This window comes from Poecile atricapillus, chromosome 2 (genome assembly GCF_030490865.1).
Source record: "Poecile atricapillus isolate bPoeAtr1 chromosome 2, bPoeAtr1.hap1, whole genome shotgun sequence".
Classification (NCBI taxonomy): domain Eukaryota; kingdom Metazoa; phylum Chordata; class Aves; order Passeriformes; family Paridae; genus Poecile; species Poecile atricapillus.
In genome coordinates this window covers 80,152,411-80,165,555 of record NC_081250.1, presented here as the reverse complement: position 1 = coordinate 80,165,555, position 13,145 = coordinate 80,152,411, and the positions used below count along the sequence as shown (strand labels likewise).

Below are 13,145 nucleotides of genomic sequence, written 5' to 3'. Positions count from 1 at the left end.
AAGCATTGTTTATTTCTCTTAATTATATCCAGTCTTTCTACCTGCGATATGCTAACTTGTCTCTTCCTGAGTCCCCAGCACATTGTATCTATTGATTACTGCCACTGCCCTGTACACAGAGTGATGTAATACTTTGGTAAGGATGGATGGCAGCCATTAAAATTTTAATTGCTCTTCTAATCATGCAGGACACACCCTGATCTCAGTGAACCTTTGAGGACTATTTTTCAGCTATCTTATCTTCCCCATCACAGCACTGCGCAGCAGGAGAGCCAAGTACAGGCAGCGAGCCTAACTGGGGCTGCCAGACTGAAGGGCATGTCAGGACCATGAACACTGGCACTTTCCACAGTTATTTAGTAGTTCTGTGAAACTAAAACATGTTCTGATCTTCATTAGGTTCACGTATAAGTGATTTAGCTTACCACATGCACATAGCAAATTTCCCAAGTTTTCCACACAGGAATCAAGTGCACCTGCAGCAAATTTGCAGATGACACTGAGCTGAGTTGCCACACATGAAGGACGGGATGCCATCCAGAGGGACCTGGACAAGCTTGAGAAGTGGGTGCATGGGAATCTCATGAGGTTTAAGACCAAGTGCAACACCTAGGCTGGGGTTACCCCTGGTATCAGCATGTGCTGGGGGATGAACAGATCCAGAGTAGCCCTGCCGAGAAGGATGGGGGTGCTGGAGAGGCTGGGTGTGACCCAGCCATGTGCACTCATAGCCCAGAAAGCCAATCCTATCCTGAGCAGTGTCCAAAGCAGTGTGGCTAGCAGGGTGAGGGAGGGGATTCTGCCCCTCTGCTCTGCTCTGGTGAGACCCCACCAGGAGTGCTGCATCCAGCTCTGGGGTCCCCAGCACAGGAAGAACATCTGTTGGAGAAAGTCCAGAGAAGGGCCACTGAGTTAGATGGAGCACCTCTCCTATGATGAAAGGCTAAGAAAATTGGAATTGTTCAGTCTGAAAAGGTAGAGGCTTTAGGGTGACCTAATTGTGCCAGCACCTGAAGGGAACCTACAAGGAAGATGGAAAGAGACTTTTTGTAAGGGCATGTAGTGACAGCACAATGGCTTCACACTGACAGAGTAGCTTTAGTTGTTAGGAAGAATTTCTTCCCTGTGGTGGTGAGGCAATGGGACAAGTTGTCCAAAGAAGCTGCGGATAGCCCTTCACTGGAAATGTTCAAGGCCAGCTGGGATGGAGACCTGAGCAACTCAGTCTAGTTGAAGATGTCCCGATCTACAGTTGGGGGTTGGAACTAGATGATCTTAAAGATTCTTTCTGACCCAAACCATTCTGTCATTCTATGATTCTATGATACACAGAGAGCTACATTAAAGAATACACAATCCTTTCTCTGTCTTCACTCATACTAGCGTCTTTCAGTGTCTGGGCCCAGGAAGTGAAATACAAGAGATTGCATTGCATAGGTTGCCTTCAACCCAACAGCTGCCATCTATAGCACACTCAGTGGCTCCAAAGGCATGACAGGTTCATCTTCTCGTTAGCACTAAAAAGCTCATAAGAGCACAGAAGGTGACACAAGCCTTAAGAGATGTGAAATTACTACAGTGATTTTGCTCCTGCAGACCATGCAATAAGTTCAATTTTAAAAGACATGAAAAACTTCCAATGAAATTACCAGAAATAACTTCCAGTACATTCCTGATACAAAGGCAGTTTTTATGACCTTTAAGTCTTTGCTATGAGGATGTAAAGCTGTTCCAAAAAGATTTCCACTTAGAAAATGTGCAAACAACCCCACCCCTGAATTACACGGAGAGTATTTTTTCCTCTAGCCTATTTCTCAGAAATGGCAGAACCATTATAACTTCTATTTTCCAAGTCTAACCTGAATTGCTCATATTGTAAACAAATCGTAGTAGGCTACGTAAAGAGGAAGTGTTTGCATCTTAATGTAGACTGGGATTTTGACACTATTTTACATATCAACATAATTTATACTGCAGAATCAACTGCATTCATCAGAACGTTTGAGATACAGGACAGATTTAGAACGGAAGTTCTAGTCCCTATATTTTTCTTACAAGTACAGAAAAAGTTAGAGCTTGATGTGTGCTGTGAGGCCAGTAAAATGTATCACATCCACAGGAGAGCTGAATTGAATCCTCTGTGGATGCTTATAAATCCAGCAATTGGTACTTTCCATTCCCTTGCTCTGCAAATAGGGTTTATTTAGCATTTTCCATTTAACTGGTTTTGTTGCAAAATTTCTTCTTTCATGAAAGAAATACTTTCACAGATTTATTTTTTATTTTAAGAGCATAAAGAAAATACATACTTAGTTGTAAAAAGATCTGTACAGTTTATTTCAATCTTTTGTATTTTGAATTTTCACTGAGAATTTTTCTGTGATCAAGAGATGAATAAGATCAAGTTCAGAAATTTCACTAAATCATAACTTTCCCATGAGAGGCAAAAGTTGCAAGAAGAAAGCAATTTTTGTGCATGAAAGTGTTTGTACTCATTCTGAAAGTAATTATGCTGTGACATTTCTAAAGCTTAAATAATGATTAAACTATCACATGCTATGAAAGCAATATGGTTAAATTTTCATTGCATCTGGCTTTCAAGTCTTGCTTTCATATTACTCTGGCTCACTAGGGGATTTTCCAGCTAGAAACACATACATGGGTTCCCTGCACCATGTAGTTTAAACACTTCCATGCACTTAAAGAAATTTATCCAACCCCTTGAAAAAAAGAATGGAAAAAGTTTGGCACACATAGTTTGAAGTTCACTAAAATACTGGTTTTGTTTAGTGGTTTTTATTTTGTACCTTAACAAGCATTAATGAACGATTAAAACATACATACATTTCAATAATTACAAAGTAATTTGAGAGAGACAGATACTTTAAATAAGCCTAGAATTTTAAATAAGCCCAAGCAACTGTAGAATAGAGTAATGGCTGCTCACCTGTAAATAGCAAAGCCCTAAATCAAGCAAACAAACTAGAAGATACGTTTGAGATCAATGTGACCATGAAAAAAAACGAGTTCATTTTTCAGGGACTACAAGCAGTCCTGCCTTGTCTGATAGGAAAGAGATGGATTGCTCTTCTCATTAACATTCTTGAGATTTCCATCTGAAGCTAAAACCAAACCTTCTGAAGAGCCTGCAGCTCACTCAGAAGAGAAATTTGTGTCCTGTACACTGATGGCTCTTGACAACAATCTACCATTTCTTCTAGGCTAGAATTGAAACTGTGTTATATTGGTTATATAAGAAAGCATTCATCCAAGTGTATTTCACTTGCTTTCAGAAGAGCTAAGGGAGCTAAAAATTCTTTATTTTCAGCTATTCTCTGGAAATCACTAGTGAACTGCTAGCACTATTCAGTCTCCAGTCTCAGTGGTTCCCTTAATGGGACATCATTTCTGCAATTGTTCAATTTAAAACAAAAACTTCAGGTTTCATAAGATTTAGTATAGCAGATAGCAATATCTGTAGTATCAAATTAAAATTCTGCACTATCTTTGGTTTCCATTTGAGGGTAGGGGTAAGATATAAACACCTGCTCTCTCTATTTGGATAAAAAATCCAAATATTTTCCTCATGAAAGAGTATTGATGTTGGATTATTCAGGGTTGATAGTACCAATTTTTCACTGATTCAGTTTGTGCTACTCTCCTTCTTTATTAAAATAGTAGAGGTAAGAGTGAAAATTTAGGAAAGTAAGTCAGAGCCATCATACTGCAAGAGACACCACTGTGGACTGACTTCAAATGATGGAGCAGGATAGAGCAGTCAACTCTTTAACTTGTCTTCAGTTTGGAGGACAGGTACTGCAGACAATACCTTCCTCTTCTGTGGAGGAAGCCCATTTCTCTGACAGGCTTCCTCCTTGGAGATCTGTCCCCTAAGATAAGACAAAACTACTTAGTCATGGTGACTAAGCTGTGGACCCCTTCCTGCTTCGGAACCCCATGTTGCGTCCTTGTAAACTATTGGTCATTTTACCCTGGTCTTAAACCATTGGTCCCTTTCCTAATTCTCCCCTTCCCTGTAAAAAACCCAGCTTTTGCCCAGGTCAGGGGAAGTTTGTCACTGGCCTCCTGTGCTGAAGCCTGCCAATAAAGGACTCTGTGGAACGCCACATGGTCTCCTGTCTCTCGTCTAAGTGTTGGCTGGGGTAACCACTTGAAGCCTCAGACCAAGCTCATAGGGGTTACCCCTAGCTGGAAACTACCTGCGACCCCTGGACAGCTGTTCCTTGCTGAACCCCTATCCAGGAAGTCAGCGGCAGCCAGGGGTCGGACAGACCCCCAGAACCACCCCCAACACTCTTCTTCTTAACCTTGAACAGAGCAGTGTGCAAGCCTCCCTACATTGTTCACTGTGGCCTCTGGAACCCAGCTCAGAAAGGGTGGTGTCGTGCTTGGGACACAAAGTGCATTTATGTGAGGAAAAGCTGCTGGAACACAGAGAAGACCTGCCAGGTGCTGGCAGGTATGACAGAGTTACAGGAAAATTATTCTCCCATTCAGGCAGTGAGTAGAGGGGGCTTTCTGTGAAGCTCTTTCCCTTAGTTTATATTACCCACCCCTCTTACTTGCAGTGATGTAGGTTATTGTATGGCTATTTTTTTTTGTATTTCAAAACTTAGTAGTTTAGTAGAGATGTGGAGTACCTGAGAGTACCTTGCACACTTACTTCAAATCAAATGGGGTAGAGGAGCAGAGGCAGTGCTCTTTTAGTGAACAGAGCAGCACTGAAGCCCATTTGACATCTTTCTGCCACAATGCATTTGACAAAACACATTCTGACATTTCACTGACCAGCCTGATTCTTGGCATTGAGAACACTGCAAGTGGCCATCAGTGTAACCTGGTCAGCTCCAGGCTCCAGACAAACCACAGCAGAGGACAGCTTCCACAGCATCTGTCTGTCTGCTTCTGCCAAAGGGGAACTGGGGCAAACAGGAGGCCAGGGTTGCAGGGTGAGCCCCATGGCACAGCTGGGGCTATGCTGTGCCCCCTGGCCTTTGAGGGACAGGGATCTGCACTGGCAGGATTCCACCAGGGGCCACTGCTTTTCCTTCTGAAAATACAATGTGCAATGCTGCAATAAGGTGCGGTGTAGCTAAAAATAGAACTAAGGAAGTGAGTGGTCTTAAATGATGAGACTGTTGTTAATTCAAGGACATCACAGTAACAGTTGATTATGGGAAAGAAAGTGATGCAAAGAATCCAGGCTACTATTATCATTCATGGCTGGGTCAAAAGTGAGGAAAAAAATGAAATTATGAAAACATTTGTCTTTTTAATTTTCAAAAGTAATATTTTCTTTGAAAATAAAATATTTTGCCTATAATTTCTGCTCTTTTCAGACCATGTCTGCTGCCTTCTTACATCATCAGGGAAAATAAAACCAAAACCAAACCAAGGAAACAAAATCACAACCTAAAAATTTTAGTTTTTAATTTATTTTTAATAAATTATTCTTGAATGGCAAGCATTTGCAAACAAAAATACTTTAAATGGCAGAACAGCAAAATACTAGGATACTTCCCAGTACCTGCTTATACTGTTTAGCTAAAAAACACAAATCAAACCAAAACCAACAAAGACCAAAGTGCATCAACACATTTTATTTTACACTGTATTTTAATTCAATGAACAGTCATTAATGCTGACTGAGGCTTCAGTGAGAGATTACAAAAAATAGGCATCAGAACCAACAGTAGTTGAAAAGACAGGAATCTTGTTTGGGAATCAGAGCTGGTGAGTCATCAAATGTTTTCTTCCCTTCCACCTGAGGGTAAGAACTTGTCTAGTGATCACACATGTAGCAGAGTTCACCTAAATCATAGCCCATGGTGCTCATAAGCAGAAGAGTATCTCATATAAGAATGCCAGTAGGAACCTGAGCTCCAAGGAGCTTATGGGTGTCAGAAGATAAGCAATTTTCTAAATGCCGAGAGACTACTTCAGTCCACTAACACTGATTAGAGATGGAGGGCAATGAAGCTCATCCTGTTAAATTTGTAATATTTGTAATACTACCAGATCACAAGTGAGGTTTTAAAAACCAACACATGATGGAGTCATAGAATTGTTAAGGCTGAAAAAGACCTCCAGGATCATCTAGTCCAACCTTTGACTGAACTAAACTACAGCACTAAGTGCCACTTCTCATTGTTTCTTGAACACTCCAGGATGGTGACTCCACCACCTCCCTGTGAAGCTTCTTGCAATGCTTAACCACCCTCTTAGTAAAAAAATTGTTTTTTGATGTTCAACCTGAACCTCACCTGATACAGCTTGAGGGCATTTCCTCTTGTCCTGTTGATGGTTGCCTGGGAGAAGAGACCAACCTCCACCTAGCTGTAATTTCCTTTCAAGCAGTTGTAGAGAGTAATAAGGTCTCCCCTGAGCCTTCCTTTTTGCAGGCTAAACATCCCTAGCTCCCTCAGCTGCTCCTTATAAGACTTGTGCTCCAGACTCTTCACCACCTCTGCTGCACTTCTCTGGACATGCTCCAGCACCTCAATGTCTGTCTTGCATTGAGAGATCCAAAATGGAACACAGGATTGGAGATATGCTGGGGGACAAGCACTGCCCTGGTCTTGCTGGCCACACAATTGCTGGTCCAGGCCAGGATGCCACTGGCCACCTGGACACACTTCTGAATCATGTTCAGACAGCTGTCAACGAGCACCCTAATGTCCTTTTCCACTGGCACTCTTTCCCCCAGCCTGTAGACCTTTTGTTTAGGCCAAAGTACGGGACCTGGCACTTCACCTTGTTGAACTTCATGCAGCTGGCTCTGGCCCATCGATCCAGCCTGTCCAGATCCCTCTGCAGAGCCTGTCTACCCTCTAGCAAATTAATACTCCTGCCCAACTTATTGTCAACCATGAACTTGCTGAGGGTGCACTCCATCCCCTTGTCCAGATAGTTGATAAAGATATTAAGTAGGACTGGCTCAAATCCTGGCTACAATTGACAGGCCACCAACTGGACGCAACATCCACCACTACTTTTTGGGTCTAGCCATTGTTCCAGTTTTTAACCCAGGGAAGGGTACACCAGTCCAAGCCATAGGCTGCCAGTTTTTCCAGGAGAATGCTGTGGGAGAGTATCAAAAGCTTTACTGAAGTCCAGGTAGATTAAATCCACAGTCTTTCCCTCATCCTCAAGGCAGGTCACTTGGTCATAGAAGGAGATCAGGCTGGTGAACAGGTCTTGCCTTTCCTGAACCTGTGGTGGCTGGGCCTGATCCCCTGATTGTCCAATATGTGCCATTTGATCACACTCAAGATAATCTGTTCCATAATCTTTCCCAGCACCAAGGTTAGGCTGACAGCCCCGTAGTTCCTCTTTCCAACACTCCCTTGTGGACAGGCATCACATTTGCCAAACTCCTGTTATCTGGGACCTCCTTGGTCAACCATCATGATAAATGATGATAAATGATGATAAATGATGATAAATGATGCTCAATTATGTTAAATGATGGAGAGTGGCTTGGTAAGCTCTTCTGCCAGCTCCCTCAGCACCCTCTGGTGAATCCCATCCTGCCCCATATAGACTTCTTAGTGTCTAAGTGGCACAATAGGTCACTCACAACTTCCTCCTGCATTGCAGGAGGTCTATTCTGCTCCCATGCCTGTCTACCAGCTCAAGGGTCTGGTTGTCTGGAGGATAACTGGCCTTTCTAACAAAGACTGAGGCAAAGGAGGCATTAAATACCTCAGCCTTTTCCTCATTCTTGGTGGCAATGTTCCCCCTCCTGCCCAAATCCAATAATGGATGGAGATTTTCCTTGGCCCTCCTTTTGATGTGTACGCATTTGTAAGACCACATTTTATTATCTTTCACAGCACTTGACAGATTGACTTATAGCTGAGTTTCTGCCTTTCTTATTTTCTCTCTGCATGACCAAATGACATCTTTGTAGTCTTCCTGAGTTGCCTACCCCTTCTTCCCAAGGTCATAAACTCTCCTTTTCCCCCTGAGTTCCAGCAAAGGCACCCTCATCAGCCAGGCTGGTCTTTCCCATCTGCTCATCTTTTGGCATATAGGGATGGCCTGCAGCTGTGTCATCAAGATTTCCTTCTTAAAGTGTGTCCAACCTTGCTGTATCCCTTTTTTCTTAAGGATAGTTTCCCAAGGGAAATTCTGATAAGACTTAAGTACAATCAGTATTTGTGATACATATTTAAACTACAGGAGAATAAGTTAAGGTTGTAGAAGTGTGGATTAATTCCATTACATACTCAGAGATCTTTATATCTTTTCTGTCTCACATGGTAGCACCATTGCTGTGTCACAAAGCTAAATAGTCAGATGAATGTGGGTTTCTAGTAAAGGAGGAATTCCCAAAAAGAAACAACAGACCTTGCTGTCTTGGGGATATCACTGACAATATATCCCTAGTGTCTGCCTGTCAAACATCTGAACAGTTGCTTGCATTTCCTAATCCTTAGACCACAGTGTCTTACGGAATACTTCAAACATTTTAGCTTCACAGTATCTAAAAATTCAAGCAACTATAACTGTAACTGTAGCAATAGTATGGTCAATCTCCAAAACAAACAAACAAAACAGATAAAAAGGCTGATTTACGAAACAGGATTAATGTATTACACTACAGAGCAGATTTTTTTGTGGGACAAGTATTCAATAATACATTATCTGGTAGTTGTTCCATTATGAAATATGTATCAGATAATGACAAGTTACATGCAGCACCAGGTTATTGCAAGATAAGGGTATGATTAATTCAGTATTCCAAATATATGTATTAATTACCTCTCAATTGGCTAAAATAATTACAGTACAAACAACAGAAACATATACCTAGTCACCCTCCATGAAGTAATTGCATGTTTGTTACCTGAGTTTTTCCTATGAAATAACAAACAAAAAATAGCAGGCAAGTGAAAGCAGAAAGTTTTTTTCTTCTCCTTGAGATTTAAAGTCAGTTGGTTTCCCATTTGCTTCTCCAAGTAGTAAAGTCTAGCACTACTATTGTGCTATACATCTCCATTTGGTCAGTCATCTATTACGATGCCAGTTCTAATTGACAAAGGAAATAGACCAAAACGTGCTCAAACGACCATTTAATTAGCTCCCATACCAATTATAAACAACACTTCACTCACCTTCGATCAACTGACAAAAGTAGTAATGATAAATTATAGATTAAGTGTAAATAAAGTGGTTTTAATTAGTGCAATTAATCATGTCACACATTCTTCAACCTGCTTTGCTCATTTGGATAACAGCTGAAAGAAAAACACTGGCAAAGCTCCTTTAATGTCCTTTAAACATTCATTTACAGAGTTAATAGGTTGAGGTCCCTTACATCCCATTGAGAGGAACCACCTCCTAACTGTTAATATATACCTAATTATGGATCTCAAATACCAAAAAGTCATCACTTGTTTCTTCTGCCTCCCAGGTCATTAGTTTGAGCGTAAAATATCGATTCCTAAAACCTACTTTTTTGTTACTTCATCAAAGTGTCTGTGCTCGGAGTAAGCAGTTGTCAATCCCTCCTAAAGCTGAGTTGTATTTGTTGCATTTGTTTTGCAAAGGAATGGATAATTTTAAAACAGCATAACGAGAGAGCTTTTGCTGGTAACCTGTTGGTGTCCTTCCACAATATCTGACATTAGAGAAGAGGTGATGATGGTTAATGACAAGGTGGACAGACCTGTTCCTGGTGATACTAAATTCTTTGGCATCTCAGTGGTACATCCTGTTTTCTAAGTCCTGCTCCCAGAATTAAGCTGCTCTATCTGGAAAGAGGAGTAAACTTTCCTTCCAAATCAAAAGGGTAAGGAACACTTATTTGTCTGGTTTAACCCCCTCCATTGCACTATGTCCTATTTTTGAGGTCATCTGAAACATTCTTTGAAAAAACTCTCTTGCCAAGACAATTTAAGATGGTTTTGGAAAGCAGAGGAGTTGAGTGAGCAGAAGGGAGGCCCTGCAAGTACCATAGAGGGTGGCAAGAAGCAGTGACAATGCCACATAGGTACAGACCTTCTCCATTTTCTAGTCTCCAGGGAAGTTGTAAGAAATGAAAGGCAAAACTAGTAGAGGCACGGGGCAATGAGGAAAGTTCTTGGGAGCTAGATGACAGAACCTTGTGGCAATCATAAAAAGAAGACATTTTCTTGATTACAGACAGAAAAGGGAGAGATTAAACCAAGGCAAAACTTAAGAGCTCCAGTTGAAAGCACAGCTTGTCAGCTGCAAGTGGTCAAACAGATTCTTCAGGAAAAGAAGGGTTTTCAAGGCACCTGTTAGTCTGACTTCAGAAGATAACAAGCATCTCTCTTACAACAACAATAATAAACATGGCACCCACTCTCATTCCACATTTTAGACTAAAACTAGAATAGGTCTAGGAAAATATTGCAAAATCTAGCTTGTAGGAGATATTAAATATTAAATATACCAGTAGCTTTATATTACAAGACAAAATGCCAAGGCTGCAGTATAGCAAAGGAATTCCATACCCTAGAAATGAAGAAAGTTGAAGGGCAAAAGAAGGCAGGGGGAGGGGAAGAGGGGGGAAGCCAACTGCATACTTAAAATAAAGAAATAAACTGTAACATTTTAAATGCTTAATCACAAGCAGCTCTCTTGTTCTGAAACAAACACATCTTTTTAGATGAGAGGCAGCAATTCTTAAATGAATAAACTGAAAACAAAATTGTTTTACAAAAAAGGAAAGTAATTTATATGCAATGCCATGCTCTAGCAGCATTAAGAGGGCTATGTTCTACCTACAAATACAGAAAAGGGCTTTAGTACTACTATAGAATGTATTCTTAGGTACTGGAAAATAGGATTTGGTGGAATGTATTCAAAAGTGTGGAATAAGTTCCTTTTCATCCAAGAATTCTATAAATTATATATATATGGAGAAATTATGTAAAAACTAGGCTGACACCATTATAAAGTGAACAATACAAGGATATCCCTTCTAACTCTCCTTCTGACCTAATTACTATTGGAAAGAGAGATGAAGAACACTTTATTTCAAGAGTAAGTGAACTGGAAATAGAAACTATTTTCAATAAATGCTGATTATGTTATGCTTTTTACACAAGGTAACACTTCTGCCAATACTGTAAGAAGAAAACAGAAACATCTTCTAGGATTTGAAATAATAAATGTCTAATCCAAGGGATAGCAAAGCACCATAAATGTCCACAAGAAGTAGTAGAAAAATTTAAGACTAGAAGGGGAAAAACAAATTAGGAAAAAAATAAGTTTGCATTCTACCCCAACAGTAAACATTTCTTTTTTGATTCCTGGAAGATTTTTTTTTAAACCTCATGGAATAAGGTAACATAGCAAAGCTTAAGTAATCCTGATATAATAGGGTAACTTCAGTGTTAACTACTCCAATAGTGGGTATTTTGCTTTTTACACCATATCATGCATAGCATTACTCCAGATGTTTGTTTAAAACCAGACAGATCTTCTTTCATAAGAAATACTGGGTAATGTTTGACAGCAGAAAAAAATCTGGAGTTCCATTACTAATGAGAGAAACTACTGAAGATGATGGAGACCAGGACTCAAATACATGCACTGAGCAAGAATAATAGATCTATACATATCTAAGCTCAGAATACAGAAGCTGGCCTTGGTTTGTTTTTCTTCTGTTTGTTTGTTTTGTTTTTTTAATAGGAAGTCTATCCTCAAATGAGTTTAAAACCAAGGATAACCCTACTAATGTGAGTTTTTAATGGATCCCAAGATTAAAACAAATTTTTTTTGGTAGAAGATTAATCATATTGTATGAAATTACTTGCTAAACCCTGCAGATATTGAAATCAGATAGTATCTGAATAAGATAATTTATCATTGGCCATTAGGACAATGAGCTTTATTGGCGCAATAGATAGCTACAACACAAGAACAAGATGGGCAGCAAGGACAATAACTAAATTACATTTCTTCATTACAGAAGACACAAAGAGGAAAAATAGTATCCTCGAGCCTTTCTGATGCTGCTTCTGTAAAACTTTGCAACACTAGGAATGGTAGAACACTTCACTGTAACAGAAGCTTGTTCTCTATTAAAATATCACTGTGGAACCACAGGAGAGCAGTACCTGAGCGGGGCTCCTTGATGGGATTAGATACATTTGTGAATGTGACCAGAAGATAAAATTTGCATACAGGAGGAGGCACTGCATGTTGCAACACAGACAGGAAGCTCCAACTCAGAAGGAACTGCCATGTTTCCATTTGAGAAACTGAGTTTTGGCATTAAAATTTGTTATTTTTTAATTTGTGTTTTCATTATCAATCTCCCATTTTGAAAGGAATAACTGCATTTCAAATGGTGCATGGGCTTTGTTTACAGAAAAAAAAAAGAGCTAACTAAGTTAAGAACATATTTTGCATTATTAAATCCTAATTTTTGAATTTTTTTTTACCTGTGAAAACCATCTGCAAACATCAAGTGTTTCTAGTAACCCTCTGTGCCTAGTGCAGCTGAAAATTGCTATCAATAGTACTAAACTAATGTGTTCCCTTTTTATTACTGGGAAATAAAATCAGATGTTTATAGACATCACACAAACATGAAGCACATGGAAGCTGAATGCATTATCAGAAAAAAAAACAAAAACCAGAAACAGACAAATCTCCTCTGATAGATCTAAATTAGACTGCTGAAAAAAAAAAGTGCCCAACAGCTTCTGATTATAAAAGCTTATAAAACCCCTCACAGATATATGGATCTAATACAAAAGACATCAGCAGATCTATTACACTATTATGTTATTCTATGAACTTAACTACTAGCACAGAACAGGCTTCCTCTTCTCATGCAAAGTAGAACTCCATTTTTTCCAGATGTTTGACAGGCTTAAATCCCGAATCTTTTCTGTCCACAAAAGAAAATTACTATTTGGTCTCTGAGGTGAGCCAGCTCAGAATGTGTTTAGATCTGCCTCAGAAGTCAATTAAAAAGTAAGTTAAAAAGGTCAAAATTTTATTACAATATTTTTAATCTGCCAAAACTTCCTCTGCCATAAACCAGAAAGTATTCTGCTTTCTTTCTCTGTGTCCACAAATGTGCACCACTCTCTGCTCTCACTCTGTCCTGAGAAAATGCATTTCTCCATTTATAAGGC

General features: G+C 39.8%; 1 protein-coding gene and 1 long non-coding RNA gene across 5 annotated transcripts in view; one reads left to right on the top strand and one right to left on the bottom strand.

The window, feature by feature from the left end:
* CTNND2 (catenin delta 2) overlaps window positions 1-13,145 on the bottom strand; it is a 691,061-nt gene that overhangs the window by 307,073 nt on the left and 370,843 nt on the right. The window lies entirely within an intron of this gene.
* LOC131575772 (uncharacterized) overlaps window positions 1-13,145 on the top strand; it is a 34,861-nt gene that overhangs the window by 8,556 nt on the left and 13,160 nt on the right. The window lies entirely within an intron of this gene.